Source organism: Vicia villosa, unplaced genomic scaffold (genome assembly GCF_029867415.1).
Source record: "Vicia villosa cultivar HV-30 ecotype Madison, WI unplaced genomic scaffold, Vvil1.0 ctg.000567F_1_1, whole genome shotgun sequence".
Taxonomy (NCBI): domain Eukaryota; kingdom Viridiplantae; phylum Streptophyta; class Magnoliopsida; order Fabales; family Fabaceae; genus Vicia; species Vicia villosa.
The window spans coordinates 440,106-446,548 of NW_026705260.1; positions in this window are offsets into that span (position 1 = coordinate 440,106).

Below are 6,443 nucleotides of genomic sequence, written 5' to 3' on the forward strand. Positions count from 1 at the left end.
TCATTTTCTCTCTAAAAATTAGAACCCTAAAAAGTTGGCAAAAGACCTTTGAATAACAACTATGCGTGTTAGAAAACACGTCCCATCATGCCGTGATGCAAGTCTCATCGTGCCGAGTTGGAATGCATCGCGGGCGCGATAATTCTAATGGATGAAAGGTATCATTTTTAGCTTTCTTTTGCAAAAACAACTCCGTCTCAATTCAAGTTATGAAACTCCAGATATAATCAAATTACTAGACATACATCATGATGTAAATTATGCTGAAAAATACTCGCTTCTTCACAATTTCTTCACTTTTTCTTCATGATTCTTCTAACTCCCAATTCTTCCACTCATTATTCTTCATACTTTGGCATGACTTTACTCATTATTCTTTCGATTTTATCCGAGTTTGCTTGTAAAAATCACGTTATGACGACTATCATCATGTATCTGCTACCCGCATAGGGATACCATGCACTCATGTACTTTTTAACAAGTATAGTGGCACCCAAGTAAATATAACCTGGGTCACACCTCTTTCATTATCACCTTCTTTGTCTTCCTCCGAATATGGCTAACAAAACTCTACACTATAGGGTCGGCACCATAGCTAGGGGTTTCATCGACAGATGAAGTTCCAACTCATCCCAGATGAAATACCCTAGACGGGTGCAAACCGCAAACATAATATCTCTTGGATTCCCAAAAGGAAAAAGGGAGAATCAAGAATCGACATCACCTTTTTTAGCAGTGATGTCGTTAGAATCATTCCCCATGATAATCACCCCATGGTCATCACTGTGCAACATGGTAACTAGGATGTCAAGTGAGTCTTGATAGATCCCAAGAGTTCTGATGACGCCCTATTTTAGGAAGCTTTCTAGAAACTTCAACTTGATCCTAATGACATAAAAGTGTTTTCTAATTCATTAATAAGATTACTAAGTGAGTAGGTACAAGTGAGGGGCCGCGAGAACTTAGAGACAACCTGCGGTGAATGAGCAATCTCCAAGGCGATTTAAGTCAGATACCTCATAGTGGACACACTGATCCTACAATATCATCTTGGGCTGACCTTCCAATCAATGCATTAAAGCCGATTATTTCCACCCAATAGTTGGTCCTGAAATATCTGTTACCTGGTGGGCGAGTCAGGATAGTATAACATTATCATTTAGCATTTCTTTTGGATATTTATGCCATTTTGGTTTACTGGTTGACTGCATTTTAATTAACTGTGACTCTATTTTAGATTATGTATCTGGTGACGAGTTTTAATCACATGTGTATGATATCTATATGATTCTTTATATGCTATCTATTTATCGATATTCTTTCTTAAATAGCGTATTTGGGATAGTTAATTTTGTGTGCAATTTAATAGGTGATTATGTAGTTCGCTAAGTATGACATTTTATTTTTGACTTTTGTTCTACCTTGTATTCATATGGTTGTGTTTTTTCTCTCTATCATTCCTCTCTTTTTTATATTTGTCAAAGAGGGTGGAGGTATCAAGATACTATTAATATTCGTGTGTCTTAAGTGTTTAATGCATAAGGAATTTTACACCTTTTACAACTCAAGTGAAGAAATGTATATTAGTTCACCTGATTCATTTCATCCTTCAAATTCCAAATAACGCCTTAAATAATTGATCAACAATAATATCTTAAATGTGCTAAATATAAAAAAAGGAGACTGAAAGTGCAGTCACAATATAGTATGGTATCACTTATTTGTTTTGATGTTTTTATAAATTTGATATAGCCATTTTAGTACTTGCGTATTTGTAATTTGATTCTATAATTGTGTGCTTCTATTTTATTCCGTATTTCATTTGTAATCGCTTCGACTATTGTGTTGTTGTATCACGAAGAACCCTCCTTACTCATTTAATAAGAGTATTTGATCCTTGATATGATTTCTTTTTTAGCCTAGCTAGTTTCTACTTTGTCGTTTCATCAGGCGTAGTTTGAATCACAAGTTAGAACTCTTAAATCTGGATTTTTAGCATTTGATTCGAATCAAGTGTAATATATGATTTAAGTCAAAAGTTGAATCAAAAATAGGGATGATTCGAATCACAAAATAGGCATGATTCGAATTACAAACTCATGTGATCCGAATCAAGTGTAAAAATGATTTGAATAAACTGATTCCATGAAGCTATATTTGGGCTCTGCTCAAATTGATTTAAATCACAATTTTCACTTGAGCTGAATCAAGGTTTCAAGACCCATTTTTTAATCCTCGATTTAAATAGTTGTTTCTTTTATGAAAGTAACAAGTGAGTGAAACATATGGGAGAAAACCATAGAAACATAGAGTGATTTTGTTTCTCTTCTTAGTGTGTATATACCCATCACTATGATTCTTTCTCTTCTTCTCTGGAACAACTTTTTGATTATGAATTCATATCAGATTCATTCTACTTTTTGTTGCATCTTGTTCGTGTATAGTTTTTTATTATGTTGAGTGAATTAAAGAGAGCAAAGTGATAAATTTTATTGTGTTGTTCATGATTAATCAATCTCATGATAACAACCAACGCCAAGATCCATTTACCCTGAAATTTGAGAGAGCATTATGAGTGTGTGTTCTTCACTCACATCCATCTAAACCCTTGACTAACACCTTTTGCTTTTAGAGTGATTGTGAGATATTATGGAGTTGTTCATCATCTTCATCCTTAGTCATTTTCCATTGTTCAGGACCTTCATCTCTAAAGAATGATTATTAAGGGAAATTTGTGGTATATTAAGCTATCTAATATTTTTGTGTGAAGTTTGATGTGTGTTATAAGTCCATATGTCATTTCTTAATTTCAGTTTGACATTTGTTGTTATTCATCAAGGGGACAGTTTCATTATACTCCAAGGAAGACTTTCGCAAGATCAAGTATCAATTGTCCATAAGGCAAATATGGAAGTTATACATATTTGGGGGAGTTGGATAGAGACTTCTCGCAGAAAAATTTGGAAGTTGTCTAATCAACGCTTAGCTAATGGAAGTTGCTCAGACAAGAGATCGGTGGGATCAGGTGGAGTGCAACATATGAATACTTGGAGCAGAATTATTATGGATAACAAGGTTATTGGATCAAGATCTTTTAGAGATCTTATTTTCGTTAGTAATTGAGTGCCAGCATCACTGGAGGGAATTATTGTTTGATAGTTCGTTGTAACCAAATTGCTTGTAATCAAACTTATCAAAATAGTGGAAGATCGTGATTATTTTCCAATGGTTTTCAACATCATTGAAAAGTGGAGTAGGCAAAACAAGAATAAACTCCTAACCATTATATATCTTTGTGTATCTTTTCTTCTTCCTTTATCCTCTTTTAATTTTCTAGTATTCATTATTTTGCTATTGCATTAGTACATTATTGCATTGATTGTATGTCATATAAGATAGACTTTGCTTATAGATATTTAATGTACAAGCTTAGGTCTATGGTGGATCAATCTTATTGAAGTATCATGAATCCAATTATGTCTTGATAGAATACCTATATAAAGAATTTTGAAATAGCTCTCTAAAAGAAGTTTTGGTTTCTTGTGCTTGACTTTCTTTAGAAGCAATCAAATACTTAGTAACATTATGTATTATTTCATTCGGTTTGATTCATTGAGATGCTTCCAAGCTCTCTTATTTTTATGTTTTGCTTCCGCGCTTTTTAAAATCTCTTATTTTGTACATGAGACCTGAAATATTTTTGAAATTGTCTTAAAGGGAAATGGTCTATTCAACCACTGTCTAGACCTCTATGTGTCCATATTCTCACCCATCATTGAGGATGTTGCATTGGAATACTATGAAAATTCTCTACCTAAAAGCAAAAAGTTATGCCAGAGTTAATGTTAATGATTTGTTCTTGATGTGGTTACTGCTACACCTATCTGAAGTCAACTGTGTGAAATATATAATTGACAAGATAATGATTTATAAAGAAAATATGAACCAACCTCTCTTCTACACCTCATTCATTAAGTTAATCCTTGAAAAGAGTTGTATCTGGTTTGAAGAAGTTTATCTCGTTAAAGTACTAAAGGTGTTCGATGTACATGTGACAATGCAAATGAAATATTATCAGGATGAGAAGGGAGAGTTATCATTATCAAGATGACTTCTTTAGGATCTACGAGGATAGGTTTGTTGTGTGCAAGGAAACACCTGACAATTTTATTTCCCTAGAAGCCTACTCCTTCGTCTCCTCCCATATCATATGATAGTTTGTCACTTGCTGTCAAAGCCTGCATCGACAGTTGTTTTGATAGGATTTTTCTTCATGTTAAGAAAATGGAATCACACTAAGAGGAAGATGAAAGGGCTGGAGAAAGTGTCATATTGCTTATAGTGAGAAGATGGCAGCTAAAGCTCAAGCAAGAGAGAAAGATTGACTATTCTATCCACCTCTGTGAAGGAAGTTGTAACTGCATATGGTCCGGGTTTATCTTTCAACCTTTTAGATTGTTCAAGAGATGATCAATTTTCTTTCCAACTCCCATAATTTTAGTATTCATAGCATTTTATTTCATCCTATTTTAATTTAATTTTAATTTTTTATTAATTTTGGATATTTATCATTTATTTTTGTCGTATTTTTCTAACTATTGTTGTTTTGTGTGATTTTGTTAATAATGCATGATGACACGTTTTATCCATTTTAGCTTGTTCTTTTGTTGGTAATTATCATAAATATTAATTTTATTTTAGATATGAGTAATATATGAAATTGCATTTAAATTGTGTTCAATTGTATAATTTATGTGATATGTGTATTTTGGTTGTGTTGCTAGTAAATAGTGTGATTTCATTTTGATGTGATTTCTTTTGTTGATGTGTGTTATATTTGTATTGTTGCTTGTCTCTTTTTGATATTTGTCAAAGGGGTAGAAGTGTTATGAGATGATTATCAAATTTTAACATACATTAAGTGTTGAATACAAGAGGTGATTGAGAGCTCAAGAGCTCATGTAACAATTGTCTCAAGAGCTCAGGAATCAACTATGTGATGATCAATAACCAAAACCAAATCAATTTGTTTTATTCAAATAATATCTTGAATTTTTTAATACATCAAAAAGAGGGAGGTTGAAATTGCTCCGTTGGTAAAAAAACAATTCATTTGTATTTTCATGTTCCGTAGTTTTTTGGTGTTTGTAATTTGAATTTTTAGTTTGTTGATTCATTTGTAATTTGATATTTGTGGTAGACTTGTATTTTGAGTCAATCCTTACACTTAATTAGAATTGAATCCATTGTAATTTGTCTTTAGCTTAAGCAAATTGGCCAAAGTTATTATACGCGTGTCTTGAATCACAAGTTAGAAATTTTAAAACAATGAGTTTTTAAAGCTTGATTTGAATCAAGTATATGGCTGATTTGAACCAATAATTCAAATCGAAATGTGGATTTTGGCATTGTATGAATGATTCAAGTCAAGAATGTCTCTTATTTGAATCACATACCATTTTGATGTGAATCACAATATTGTATGACTCGAATCATGATTAAACAAACTTTTGAAAAACAACTAGGATTTGAATCATATGATTTCATGATTCGAATCACATGTATCAAATCAAGATCTAAACCAAAAAAGTCATTTCCTTATTTTATCACCTTGACCCAAGTAATTTTTTTCTCAAATTTAAATCATAACTGTATGATCTTACTCGAATCAATTGTTCATTTTCTCACATATTTTGTGTCTAACCTATTGCATCAATAGAAATCATTTTTTTCATTCTCTCCAAAAATGTTAACAATGATTAATGGTGTTAATATGTCATAGATGGTTGTTACCAGTTGGTGTTCAACATTGAAAGTAATCCCAATCCATACTTTTCGCAAATCTAGAAAACCTTGAGTCTTCTTCTTTCACGCCTTTTCTCTTCAAGTCAAGCCTATAGAAAAAATATAAAGTATGTTGATTAAGTTAGACTTGTTTAGAAGTCGTGTGAGTTTATTCAAGATAGCCAATCACCTTAAACCTTGAATCAAGAAAACTCATTGTTATGGTACTCAACTCTAAAGGTTGAGTGTGAGTGTTAGATACAAGGTACATTAAGAAATTTAATGTATTTGAGTTTATTAGATTGAATATTCGATATTAAGATTATGGTGCTTAAAGACTGATTTCTTGTAAAAAATAGTATTTTATGCTTCATTGAAGACTTCGGTAGTACCTAGTGAAGGTAGTTGTGGAACAAAGTTTGGAGTTTCCAAGATCCTTGAGTAGAAAAAATGATCATACAAGAAATCGGTAGAGTCGAGTAAAGACTGCTGCAGCACAAAATTTTGGAGTGGAACTTTGGGTTTAGCAAAGCATTTGGCTCAAGATCAAGTGAAGATCTTGTGAATTTAGCAGTTTTGAGTATTCTGCTACACTGGAAGGGAAATCCAGATTTAGACATATGTTGGCTTAACTATTACTCCCTCTGTTCCTTTTTAAG